The 15,432-nt window shown below is 34.1% G+C and overlaps 1 protein-coding gene across 2 annotated transcripts in view; it reads left to right on the top strand.

Annotated features, from left to right (window-relative positions):
* LOC149476527 (protein turtle homolog B-like) overlaps positions 1-15,432 on the top strand; it is an 81,579-nt gene that overhangs the window by 6,996 nt on the left and 59,151 nt on the right. The window lies entirely within an intron of this gene.

The following is a 15,432-nucleotide window of genomic DNA, read 5'->3' as shown; positions in this document are numbered from 1 at the left end:
TTCATTTTTGTGGGATGATTGGTTGATTCGCTTTCACATTAGCTAATATTATGTATTTTTGTTGTTAGAAAGTAAACTTTATTTAATGTTTATAATACATTATTATTAGTATATAAATAAGCCAGTGTTCGTCTCACATTGCTGTACCTGCCTACCTACCCTACCAGGGCCTAACTTTGTTCTGGCTATTTTATTTTGATTATTTGTAATGAATAATTACAATTATAATAGAGTGCAAAAATAAATACATGCGTCAATATATTTTGTGTTTTTTTTAAACAATTTTTTTATTTAAAAAAATATCATTCCGACCGCGGCTTTGCCCGCGTGGAATTAGATTATATCGTGAATCCTGTCTTATCCCACAGAAGTGTTCAGTTCGGATAAAAAGTATCCTTTGTGTAAATCCAGGCAATTAGCTATATTTTATCAAAATTGGTAATGTAGTCTTGACGTGATTAAGTAACAACTAACAAAAAAATATACAAATTAACATCCAAAGTTTCGCATCAGTTTTACTGTATTAGTGATATCTTCCACTCTTGACTTTGACTGAGAAGAATTAGGGTTTATAACTTCTTTCAGAAATATTACCTTTCATTTCTGGGCATGACGTAATATCTACGTCAGCATCAAATTCTCTAAATCCATTCAGTAGTCCGCGTACCATTTCATTTTTTCAGAGTAACAATATTTTTTGTTATTTTAAAGATTATTTATAACCTGTATTATTTTGTAATAAAGTAAACATTACGAAATAATAATAATTATTAATAATGTCTAAGTAGTTGTTAAAAAGAAGATTATTTGTTTATAAGCAAGAAAATAAAACCAATAAATCAACAATTAAATATATGTATAAGTCGAATATTATAACTGTATGACGACTCCATACATGTTTGTCCCGAGTCGGCCAGCGGCAGCGCGGCGAGTTTGCAAGAATGACTTCGCGCACACCCGCGTTCGCGATAGCGAGCTATTAGACTCCGCCCGCCAAGCAGTAGATTTTTTTTTGTGTATCGTCTTAACAGTAATCGATATAAATTGCACATCCAATAACAATCATAGATGACAAACTACTACAGATAATATAGAGACAAAGTGCCACCCAAAAACAAATTGAAGACAATAACCGAGATACCATAAAGCAATTACAGCGCTTCAATAAAAATGAATAATGTTACAACTTACATACGCCACACTTATTGTAACTGACCATAAAGTTGTGGCTGATTTACGAGATCGGCGTTATACCTACCGCGCTTTATAGCGTTTGAGTTTATGCTCTATGGTTGTGTAGGTGTTATGGGGTCACAATGAACAAATGTTATTAGTGTGACGATGTTAGAGGAGACATGCAAAGCTTTTAAGAATACTAGCTTTCCGCCCGCGGCTTCGCACGCGTTTTCAAAAATAACATTTGGATTAACACATAGGATACTATGTGTTAATCCAAGTTATTAGTTACCCTCTACATGTGTGCTTAATTTCATTGTAATTGGTTCAGTAGTATTTGCGTGAAAGAGTAACAAACACACACATACACATCCTCACAAACTTTGAACATTGAATTAAAAATTGATCGCGATTTATTTGTTATATTAACAATTCAGAAATTCTGGGCCGATATTATAATCGTCTTAAATGTTTGAAAGGTAAAGATTAATAAATTAATCATTTAATTCCGACAAAAACTAATATTCCTAAATGGTTATTTGCCATTTTTTTATTCTAACGCTTCTATTTTTAGGTTAGTAACTAAAGCGGGCGGTAAAAGAGGAAATGTTAATTATTAAATGTTAATATTATGTAAATTAAGTGACAAAGAAAGGACTGGATTAAAATTACGAGAACCACGCTTGAAGTTTTATTGGAGAAATACTTGACCCAGCGATTCTGTTGAATCGAACTTTGAAGTTGTTTATGATGAGTATAGTTAGTTACAAAATATCTAACGGATATAGTTAAATAGGAAAAAAATTTCAATATTGATTAAATCGTTCTGTATCTGTAGGCCAAATGCTTTGTACAGAGTTTAAATACTTAATTGCAAAATATTTTGTCAGTTCAATACCTGTCTACGAGAAAAATTAAAAAAATGCAAAAAGTTTTACTATTAATCGATGCCAGATTAGCAAAAATAAATATTGAGAATCGAAAATCCATTTTAACATGAATAAAAAAAACATATCTTATCTATGACACCATAAAAACTAAAATCTTCTTATAATAAAAACTAAGGGCCTGTTCAGTGCGACGCGGATGACCTACGCGGACGTCCGCGACGGACGGTAACACCTTGGCCACGGACACCGGCGGCGCGACCGACGGCGCGACGGGCGGCGCGGCAATTCGCGCGGCGCGGTAAGCACGCCACGGGCAGTTGCGTTCGCCGCCGCGACCAGTGTAGACGAGGAGACGAGATGGCTTTATCAAAATTAGCTCGACGTTGTTTGGAGAGTAGCAGCTTTTTTGCTCAAGATTTAATGTTTGGAAGATATAGTGGAGTACACGAATTAAATAGAAATCGTGTTACAGACGGAGAATTCCACCAAAAATATGAAAAATATAGGCATGATGAAAAATTATGTTGCGGGTGGCTAGACTTCCAAATAGCTGGTCTAGCTAGAATTTCTGCAATAAAAGCTTCCGTCTCCATTTCCATTTCGCTCCGGGAGTAGTCGCCGCGTCGGCCGCTCGACTCCGTGGCCTGCGCCGTAATAACTCATACATTTGTTTCGATCGCTAGTCGTGCCGCGCGATTCGCTCGGGGAAATTCGCCGGTCGTCTCGCTGGTCGCCGCTGCGCGTGGCATGCCCAGTACATTTCCATACATTTGATTCATTCGCAAGACGCGCCGCTAGTCGCGCCGCGCGAATTTTCGCTATAGCGAATTGTCCGTGGCCAGCACGTAAAATGTATGAAACCTTTCAGCGCGTTCAGAGCGACGCGGAGCTGTCCGCGTCGCGGAGAGCTATCCGCGCGCGGTCGAAATCGCTCCGCGCCGCTCCTCCGCGCCGCGGATGTCCGCGGGCGGACGGTGCCTGGTTCTAATGTATTTGTTCAGTGCTCGGCGGACAACAGTCACGCGGAGCGGATGTAAAGTAATGTCGTTGTCATGGCGGCTGCGTCAAATGTGCAAACCGAGAGGGTTACAGTCGATCCCGATCCGCATCGCACTGAACGACAAAATCATCCGCGACGGACGCAAAACCTAGTCCGCGTGCGGACGGTCCGCGTCTCACTGAATCGAGCCTAAAGGCTTCTATGAAAACCGGACGACACCAAGTTCACAGCTAGTTTAATCATAGATAAACTATAAAATGTCACAGATAAGCCAACCTAATCTTTATTACTTCCCAATTCTCATCAGATTCTTTTTAAATCACGTAATTGGCATTATTTATTTATATGCCTACGCTTCGATATTGTGCAGATGTACTGACCGACTTTCTGATGTATTTGTGAGATATTTTTAACCAGAATTAACTGTTAGAACTGACGTTGATGTTTGAAAATGGTTTAGTTTCTCAGTATCGTTCTTTTTATTTACTACTTTTTAGTTTATGGTATGCATAGTTGGATACTTTTTAGCATGTTTGATTAATTACTTGTTTACGGGAGCATTGATATTCTTCCGCGAGTCTTCAGTAATAAGAATGGCATGATAAAGTAAATTTGAGTAGGCTAAAATAAAATAAAGCATTCAAATGATGTTAAAAATCATACAATTACGAAGTTTTGAATAGAAAATAAATAAGTTACCTAATTCCTAAGATTCTATCTTTATTCGATTTCGATTAAATAGGTAAAACTGAAATCAAATCGAATCTTCCACAAGCTACGTCTCCATATACTGAGACTCTAAATATAATTCGTTTTTGTTTTGAAACTTAATTCTAGTGACATTATAAAATGGCCAAATAAGCTCTTTAATATTCTACCAACGTAACTGCATAACCTAGTAGCAAATCGCTGCAAGTTATATTGTCATCTACCTAGTTGAGAAAATCTCATTCTCTGAGAGGATTAAATTACGGTCCAAGTTTAGAATTTCGTTAAGAGATTACGTATTAACGATACGCCGTTCAAAATGGTTCAAACGTTCCCGGATTAAGGGCTAATCAAATATTTGGGGATTATTAACTGATTAATGAATGTTTTCTTGTTTCCTTATAAGATTAATTTTGGAAGTGTTTGTTTTAACAATCGGTAAGAATGCATTTGATAAATTGGTGTCCTGTTACAAAATTTAAATGTTGTAACAGGCATTTTTGTAGGTAATTGGTAATCTTGCTTCTACTGTTCTCTCATAAAGGACTATAATCTATGATTATAGAGTAAGTAAAGTTAAACTGGACTTCAAATTCATGAAAATATTCTATCAATATCGTGTTTAAATCAATATTGCATTGTTTAATGAATGTACACAATTAAAACAAATAAACCAAAGCTTGCACACGATTACATAACTGTCGCAGTGTAATTAACAATAGAGCCACCGAATCAATATTATCTTACCTTTAGTAAAATACCACAAAGGATCGGAATAGCTGACCTGGGTGGATTTAAACACTTCGGGTTGACGTCATCAGTAAAGTTAAGCCCTCTTGCTCTATGATTTTACTTAAATTGTTACACGGTTTCACTAATTAAATCTTGATTTTGTCCCGAGTTTAATGTTGAGTTTACCTACGTTTCTATAAAAACAAAACTATTGAAGTAACTGCTCAATGTAAGATGTTGATTTAATATAGTGGGTAAATATTATGTTTTGCTTGAATCTTGTGGCACAAATGATGTTATAATTTCATTGTATTTATGATCATTACTTCGCTCGAGCGTTTCAAATTATACATTTGCGAAGAAAATACATTATTATTTATTATTAATACTTCTTATGGTATTACAAGTGAACAGTTATCTCAGTGAGATTGTAAAATTCATCGTATGCGGTATGATAATTGAACATTATTGCCTTCATGAAAATAACTAACGTATTTAAATTTTAAAACAAACATTATCTTGTAATTGTAATCATGAGTAAGATTTTCAAATCTCTATTACAATTTACACTATACTTTACTACAACAGTACAATTGTTACACTACACGAACCACTAAACAAAAAAGACTTAATTAAAATTCTAATCCCCAGGGTAGGTTACTGCGAATAAAGTAAGGCTTTTGTAATATGAAGGCCACAGTAATCTCGATGTAGATCGGAGCTAATGGTTGTGCATAAAGCGTAGACTAACCTACATTCTAAACTGGCTATCGTATCCCCATACGATTTTGTCTGAATGCTGTAATCTTTCAAGGATCGGTCTTCTCTCTTTTTGGACAGGTTTAAAATTTGCGAAGGTTTGGTCTACTCTCTTGCATTTTCGGCAGGATAATTAGCAGATGCCCGTGATTTATTTGCTGTATTTCTACCTTTATTTTGGCCAAAGTTCTTCAGTGTTTCAAATCAATTCAGATGTTATCTTCAGTGTTTTTTTTTTCAATCAAAATCTATTCAGATGACTATTATCTCGGAGACGTATAAAAAAACGGACAGATAAACGTAAAAAATATAATTAAAAAAAATGTTGTGTGGTTTTATGAAACCACGGTAAAAGTGAAACTTAGGCACAAAATTATCGTATTTGTACGATAATTATCGTACGGTTCGACCGTCACGCGACATGCGCTACACAGACCAAAAAGTTTGAGACGATGTAATAAAAGTTTCACTTTAAAAGTTTTTTCTTTATATCTGGGTGTCATGTAACAAATAGCAACCAATTGAGGAAACAATGATTGATGTGGCTTCACGTTTGTAATAACTTTACGGACGCTAGCAAGTAATTTATCGCGACTTCCGAATCTGGAAATAATAATATATTCTGGGGTTCCTATATTCTTTCCAAATAAATAAAACAACTTTAATTAGGTTTTACATATAAACTGGCTGGATAATTAAAATAGGCCTCTATTCTAAATCTAATTCAGGATTTGGCAAATAAATAGATTGGCGTTGAGGGCCATTTCAATTTATTCTGTACTTGTATGTTGTATACTCTTACTTAACCAAACATGATGATGAACATTTTCATCATCATATACTGTTTCATGTTTCATCATCTTGTTTCGATTGACATATAATTTTGTATTTATTATGATGCTGAAAAAGGTTGTACAGTTACTAACACACAGTTTAATCCTTGTGTATTTATAATCTTATCAGTAATTGATCACAACCATTGTATAAACTTGATTATATCACGGTATTGGTTACTTAATTGAAGCCTACGTTTTGTCGATTTTAGTAAACCGTGGTCACGCCAGGTCAGTGTAGTTTTAGCTTCAAATTGGGTCACACATTCAGGGATAGTTACCACATCAATAGTGATGGTATATTTGCCATTACTTCGTATCGAGTAGGTCCAAAAACAACTAATCCTTACTTCATTTCTACCAAAATTGTAAATACGAAAATGTGTTCCTTTTTTGTTTGTTTGTCTTTCTTTCACGCCGCACCGAATTGATTTTATGGTATAATTTTTGTCTGAAAAAAGAGTGAGGCTAGAGAGTGGTATAGGCCACTTTTTATCGAAATGAACCATCTGATTCTCATGAGAATTCCCTTTAACCACGCTCGCGAAGCCGCTGTTAGCACTAATACTTATAATGATTAGACAAACAGACAGCCAATTAGAATGTTTATTTGTGTATGTATATAATTAATGTAAGCTGCATATATGTAGGTATAGTATATATATATATTGACTCATTTATTTTCCTTGTCTTTTCTGGGTTGCCTGGTAGAGATCGCTGCCAGCGATAAGGCCGCCTACTGTACATTGTTATATTGTATTTTTAAGTTTGTAAAATGTATTCTTTATGGTGTACAATAAAGTATTTTTCATTCATTCATTCATTCAAAAAGAAAAAAAGATTACATATCAACTTTCCCCAACATCTCCGAATCTCGAGAGATTTAATCGGCGCAATAAATACCCAAGTTTTTACAATTGCTCCCATTTTATGGAACTCAGTTCATCCTTTATGACTGACGGAAATAGTACAATATATCAATCAATCGTTTTACTGCGAAACATTTTTATGAGCGGTTTAATGTCATTGCGGTTAAAAATATATCTTGGGAAAGTTTACGGGACGTTACTATGTTTTATGGCGGGAAAAGCTTAGTGAATGATGGAACTTTCTAGTGTGGAGTAAAAACAGATGTTTTGGTACTGGACAGCTTTTATCGTTTTTTAGTTTAGTAGCAATGATTTTGCGGTATTTTTCCACACCCACGTTTTTTATTCCCTGGGGTTTGTGCTATCGCGTGACTAATAAAATTGTGTCGCCTATTCAACTTCGTCGATATCTTTATTTTCGCGATGAAAGCTTTCTTCGCATTTCCATAATTTATCTAGATTAATTAAGATTCAGATAAAACGTGAAGGCGTGATAGACACGCAAAATAAATATAAATAAAGGAATAATAGCATTGAACTTATAGATACTAATTAGAATTGGATATTGACTTGAATTCCTTTGTTTAAATTTAACTATTATATTAGCCAATAAAGATACATGAATTTTATTAAAATTGATAGTTTAACTGAAAATTATCTAAAAACTGGAAAATATTTTAGTGTGAGTACTACCCTGATATAAACGATAAATTATGACCTTTATAATTTGTACATTGTTTCGATTCAAACAATAAAGCTCACAGCACAATTTTGTCTAAAACTCAAAATCTTTCGTATAAAAACAGGTTCAATGGATTTACACCTACTGCGTGATAAAGGATGCCCTATTAAATTCCTTATCGCATTGTAAATAATCTACGGAACACCTGCCGGGCTTCCTGTCCTTATCTTATTGGTTGAGGATCTCTGATTATACGCTTTATCGCCGTGGGTGCATTTTATAACACGGAGGTTTTTTATAACTACCTCCTTGGGTTTAAAGTCGAGTGGCGTCGTTTTTTAGATACGATTAACTTTTCTTGCGTTTTATGGAGCTTGTTTGCCTGTTATTATTTTGATGTCATGAGAATTTTGTTGTTTGACTAATGTTATAAATTATATAGAAAGGTACGACCTATGATTTATTTACGAGAAATCTTTTAGACTATGGAATGGCTATAGCACTAGTTGCAATAGGTATTTAACTTGTAACAGGACTTTGATGTGACATGGACTTTGTGCCAATTATTATTAATTAAAAAATGTAGCTACCTACCAGATCGAACCCATCAAAATGGGCATTGTTTTTATAGATTAATTCTGATAAAAAAACACGGTACGGACGGTAAAACATTGTACACCTACCTATATGTATTTGGAAAATGTACCCCGTCAGAAAATGTCTTTATACAGCCATTTGTCTTTTATTTGGCTAATACTCCAACATTTATTAGTACAGACACTATTATTAACATCGACTTAAACAACTTGGAACACAATATGAACCCCGCTGTGGTCTGCGGTCGGACTTGGGTTTCGGAATCAATATGTACTTGTAAATAGTTATTGTTTGCATTGATTATTTGTACGCGAAATTAATTTAGTTTTACAGTGAGTATGGGTTGTGTTGTTTGGATTTTTAAGTCTCTGCCAGCAGCAGAAGCAGTATGGTAATGATTGAATACTGCGCGTTTTTCTTTGGCAATTTTTTTCCATGAAAACAGTGTGATTTAAAATTACTTCTTGAACTATTAAATTCGAGTTAATTAGCAAATTTCAAAATCATTCCATATCTTATACAAAAGCTGTGGTCACAAAATATTAAGCATGATGTGAAAAATTATTCTTGTGCAGTTTTATTCAAGAATTCGTTATTATTTAACAACGTAGTATTGCCAAAGCACTTCAAGTAAAATACTGCTCGTAAAGTTTAAAACATCTCAAGACAAGAAATTACAATTTTGCATCTAGACTCTAGAGTCTAGACGTATAAATATCAAACACAATTGCCACGTTCATTATAAGATCCATCGTCTGTCTCGTTCTTTCTATAAAAAGTTAATTAAACCTCTCTATCTTTGGTGGTCTTCTTTATTTAGTAGCATTACATCACTCGGTAAGATGGATAGATTAAGATTTAAGACATCAGAGAGCAAAAAATGTGGTAATTTCCACAAAAAGTGCTTGTTTAACGTTAATATTATGGTCTACGTCGAAGAATATGTTGTATGAAAATTAATGTGGTTATTTAGGAAAACCAGCTTTTCGCCCGCGTATTCAATGGTAAACCCGCATAGTTCCCGTTCCCGCGGTATTTTCGGGATGAAAGCTATCCTGTGTCTACGTGTCAGGCAATTTCATGAAGGAAAAACAAACAAACATATAAACTTTTGCATTTTCAAAATTGAATATTCAAAGAGTTGTTTCGTTTGATGTATCTTCTCAAAAGTCGCATACTCTTTTTTTCTGTTAGATTAATTATACTACATTTTATTTATTTCAATAACGTTTCTAATTGAAAGTCAAGCAACATATGTATCGTATCGATTACGTTTTTACAAAGTAAACCTTAAATTCAATGGCTTTGTGAATGAATTCAGTGGTCAGTAGCTCTCAGTTAACCCCACCTACTATTGTATGTTTTACAAAAGCTTATTGTTATGGTAATACGATTTTAATGAATATAATTGTATGTGTAAAAATTGGTTTGCTCGATTCTCACGCATGGGTTGTTTTATTATTTCGTATTACCTTGGTAAGCAAGGACGTTACTATTTTTAATGTTTTTTGTTATTTGCTGATGTTTAACTTGACTATTCATGATAGTTGGATGAAATCTAGACTAGCCCTAAATTAATGGTAGATATAAGTAATTAAAATATCTGATTTATTCGCCGACTAGCTGTACACTGCGGTTTTAATCCTGTACCTACAATAAGAAATCTTGTTTAATTTCGCAATTAATTAGTAGTCGAAATTAAATACAAAACTAAGCTATCCAGTTTACTTTTATATTAATTTTATACATCTATAAGTAAATGTTATAAAAACATTTGATTATCAAACGGCAATAAAAAACCGCTCTTCTTGAATACATGAATATTAATTTCCGATTGGATTTTAAACGAAAAATGTTCTATGTCTTATCACGTTCCTAATTTATTATGTTCAGAGTCAAATATCTACTAGTTTTTAGTTGAGGTATCAGTTGAATTTATATTCATCTCTAAAAAAATTATTTCACCAAATTTTACTTCGATTATTTTTAAGTTTTATGAAAGCGAAATTGTTCTATGGTAAATATTATGTTTTTTTCTTATTGGTTAATAAAGAAGCGCTTAACCACAATCTCGCCTGATGCTAAGCAGATGTGGCCTAAGGTAAAACACGCTTCCCTATCACTTAGAAGGTACCGGTTCATTCTTATTTTTAAGGTCCGATCATAAACACCCAATAATAAAACATATTTATTTACTAATTTCACTTACAATATAAGTCACTTATCAATTTATAGCAGAGCGAGGTAACATGCAGATCACTCGATTTAAAGTGAATAAAACAAACGAATACAATAAAGTAAACATACAATCGAATGACTCTCACCTGCGTTCCATTACACGTATCGCGATGAAACATACATTCGACAAATCTGCATTTGTATTACGGAAACAACCTTTAACAGTACATTTACACATATTGTTTCACTAGACGAAAAGAACATTCTGCAATATGTACGAAAAAACTAAATAACTTAGTATCCGTAGGAACTTAATATTATAAATGCAAAAGTACCACTGTCAGTCTGTTTGTTTCTTCACCATTTAACAACTAAACCGATTTGAATGAAATTTTTTAGAAAGTTTGATATCTCAGAATGGACGTATCCCTGCAATGCCATGGGAATGGGAACTATGCGGGTTTTCGTTAAACTTTACGGGCGAAGCCGCAGGCGGAAAGCTAGTGTTAGTATACCTGAAATAGATTTCATTGTTGCCCCCATTTTCTACCTTTGTGGTTGACAATTACTACATATGACTATCTGATTGCGTTAGACTTGTAATACAATATTGACCTTGCTCTAGCGTTAGGGTTGTCATACGAGATTTCTAGTATACATTTTTAATCCATATTAATATTATAAATGCGAAAGTAACTCTGTCTGTCTGTCTGTTACTCAATCACGCCTAAACTACTGAACCAATTTGCATGAAATTTGGTATGGAGATATTTTGATACCCGAGAAAGGACATAGGCTACCTTTTATTGCGAAATATGTACAACGGGCGAAGCCGGGGCGGACCACTAGTACATTATATTTATGCATAATATATTATGTGCTTACTAGACATTATTCAAAATATAAAACCTGTCGAATAGATTCGATATGGCTTTGTTAAGTATTTTGAAAGCATCATATCAATTTTCTCATATTAATTTCATAATTTGTAAAGCTGAATTTATTTGCTTTGTTGTTAGCATAATCTCGATGAAAAACTCGAAGGAAATTGTTATAACATGGTAGGAATAATAATGAGACAGAAAGATAATCTTTAGTTACTTAATCAGAAACCAATTTGCTTTTTAGTTTTCTTCTACTAAAAACAGAAAACAACTAAGTGAGTAAAAAGCACGTAAATAGACCCAAAAATTATTTATTCTCAAATACTTTTTACACAAATAAAGTATTTCAATACAAATATTTGTTTAAAAATTAGCTTATCAAGAAATAAAATACAACAACTGCTTACGGAGTTTCTTGCCGGTTCTTCTCCGTAGAAACTGCTTTCCGAATCGGTAAAACTATGTAATGACAATTCAAAAGTGCTTCTAGAAGAAATTTAATTGAATAAATAAGCTAGCATGTTAAACTAACGGTTAGAGCGGGGGCACACGATGCGTTGCGGCGGCGGTGCGGCGCCGGAGCGGTGTCGCTGCGTCGTCTTACATAGAAATATCTGTGGCATGTCACACGATGCGTTCCGGCGCCGCACCGGACTTGTAACCACCAAGACGAGGCGGGGAGGGGTGAATGCGGTGCGACGTCGGAGCGGCACCGCTCAGTTGTTTTGCATCACAAGGAAGGACACGCTGTGCAACGCTGCTACGACGCCGCTGCGACAGAACAACGTTACGGCGCCGCACCACTCGTGTGCCCACTGACACGGTGAAATCTTTGCGGTGCGGCGCCGCAACGCATCGTGTGCCCGCGCCCTTAGGGAAGATCTGAGTTGCTCCATTTGACAATATTATACAGGACGTCTTAACACTTACTTTAACCGCTCGTGTTTCACCGGTTAAAGCTATTGTTAACGTTAAATAACTGCCAGAAGCGACAAAAAATAATTTGGAAAATCCAAAAGTGCACGCCTCATAATTTTTTTTTAATAAATATTTATTAATTATTATTTTTGTTTATTTAATAACAATTAAACCACATCGAATCAGACCCTGAAAAATGAAAGGGTTCTATTCCTGAGCATACTCAAGCGTAAAAGAAAAAAAAAGACTTGATTAGTGTAGTATTTCGGTCGCTATCGTGTTAACAAGAAAAAGGATCCGCACATACAGACACACGGACGTCCAAGACAGAACTTTTTTAAACTGTTTTTTAACTAGTTTAAATAACAAAAATGACATCAAAAATATCATGAACGTTAAAAATAGTGTTTTTTCTTAATATGTGTGTGTATGTATTATCTTACAAGTGCAATGTATGATACATAAAGACATTTTAAGTTTGAAAAATCAGATGTTTTGCGCGAAGTGACAGTAGTACCCACCTCAACGCTTCGCTTATGAGGCGTGCAATACAATATCATTCGACTTGCGACTTAATATATAAACTCTGTAAATGTCACCGTTCCTGTGATCTATATGAAGAGTTTGTTTGTTTGTTTGAACGCGCTAATCTTATGAACAACTGGTCCGATTTGAAAAATTCATTCAGTGTTGGATAGCCGATTTATCGAGGAAGGCTATAAGCTATATATCATCACGTTAAGACCAACAGAAGCGGAGCCACGCGGGTAAAACCGCGGGGCACATCTATTAAAATAATTAAGTTTGAGGTATTATTGCCAGCCCTAACAGCCAAGAGTGAATGAGAGAACAATCAACGCTAAAATACAGTTATTGGATGCTAACCGCCCGCTCTATTTCACAGAAAGCGATACCTTCGTGTGGTTAGAAACCTTTGTTAATGTCACGTCAAAGTTGATACATTAATATGAGGTTAAAGCGCGTCACACACGGTGAAGATACTATAATATTTTAAATACGCGAAAGAAATAATGACGCGAAATTTTGTGGGTCATTTGTAACAGGATGGCGGTTCTACAGGGGTCTTAGTACGCAATGACAAAAAGAAAAATGATGGTCCGAACGCTGATATCGGATGCGTTAAGATACTGTAATATAAAATATAACAGTATCTTAAGATAAAATATTATAGTATCTTCACCGTGTGTGACGCGCTTAATTTGGGTAGCTAATATAGAACAGTATTAGTACAAGATAGATTGTGCTTGCCGCTTTCAGTAGCAATTGTAAGAACTATTAATTTTGTGAAATAAGGTATCTGAATTCTTTGCATAGTATCTTCATAACTACGTCATAAAATAATGCATAAAAATTCAAGCTAATGTAACGGATTACAATTTCTCAACATAATATTACAATCTTGCTAGTTATGTATAGTAATGTGACGAGTATAAACTATAACATGATATAATATAGGTTATTACAATATAGGTATTATTGTCCTGTAAATGTACCTAAAGTTTTCTATAGGTATTATTTTTATTATTAAACGCACGTTACATTCACACATTTATATTATATGCCTGCCGTAATTAATTAAATTATTCTTATTAACATTATTCGTAACCGCAAATCGAAAATATCGTAATTCGTAACCCACTTCCATTCGTATTGAAATCGATACATTCCTTGCATTTGTCTTTAATTAATTTATTTTATAACTGGCTCTTAATTAACGTCATTTTAATTAGACTCATATTGGCATCATGCCAAGTGTATGTAATTATAATTCATATTTTGTAAGGCTTGCATTAAAACTGTACGCGTTGCTGTCTACCTACTGATATATAAAAATATCGTTATAATATTTAATACTAGCTGTGCACGAACCCGTGTTGAAAATCAAGTATTTCAGCTCATGTGTTATTTTTATGTATAACCTATATCCTGTAAAGTTTCTTCCCAATCCAGTAGTTTTTAGGTGCAAGAGTAACACACATCAATTCTTCCATATTTACAATCTTTCGCGTGAATAATGTTAATATAATATTCGAATATACGAGAGCTTTATCGCTAAAAGAGTATTCTCAAGGCAAATTTTGAATTAAATTGCTCTTTCATTAAGGTATAGATGAATAACAACCGTGAAAATTTAATTGAGAAAATTTAATTGTATCTGTTGAACGAAGTAAAGTAACTACCTATATTGTTATAATGGCTCCTACCACGTACTTTGACTTTGACATCAATAGGCATGACGAAAGATTTTGAAATCCTCTTCCATAATGTGTGTATACGTTTACTATACAAGAAAAACCCTATATTTCGGTAATATACTTAAATTTAACGAATATAAAAGCCATTATCCAAAAAATATTTATTAACTGTGCCAAAACAGCTCGCAGGTGTCATGGCGTAGGCGTGACGTCACACTTTGGTAAATACGTAATTATTTGTACGCATTGCGAAGAAAATTAAAAAAATATCTATTTAATATGTGTTATAGAAACGAATTTCAAAATTTATAAGTGGTGTGCAGTATTGCAGTGTGAATCCACATAAAAATAATGCTCAAAAATGTGTTAGTAATTATTTTAAGCGAGAAAATAATAAGAAATGATTGTATAAAGTTGGCACGGAGAACCCCGAACCATGTATTCGTGAATTCGCAATTATATTTCTGTTCTGAGTCGATAAAGCATACGTGAAACAATAGAAAATAAATAAAAATGCGTATTCTCAACATATTCATAACAACAAAAAACATCTGACGTGAGTTGTTTACTTAAGCGTGACGTCACGCGTGTTTTAGTCAAAATGGCCAACTGCAGTATTTCAATGTTTTATTTTATTGATAATCTCATTAATCTTAATGTTTTTAAGATTTCTAAGTCACTATATGTAATTTATCTATTATACATTTTCCCTTAAAAACACTAATACGATCATTTATGGATACTGTCGTCATGCCTATTATAACGTAACTATAGCACGATTTATTCGTAATTATTTGAACACTAAGTTATATATATTTTCGTGTGTAATAATGTACGCAACTAGCTAGATTCGCGTTTCACTCGCGTGGTACGTACCCAGATTAAATGTTCTTATCCACACTATAACCCATCAGTCATCACAGTATCAAATTTCATACATATCCGATAATAAATTTGTTTGTGACAAACATCCCTCCCGTGGCTTCACTC

The sequence above is a fragment of the Colias philodice genome, chromosome 27, assembly GCF_061535455.1.
Source record: "Colias philodice isolate Cphi_HAF_F1 chromosome 27, ilColPhil1 Martin Lab GWU primary, whole genome shotgun sequence".
Lineage (NCBI taxonomy): Eukaryota > Metazoa > Arthropoda > Insecta > Lepidoptera > Pieridae > Colias > Colias philodice.
Note: the sequence above shows the minus strand (reverse complement) of the source record. Positions and strands in the feature narration are given on the sequence as shown.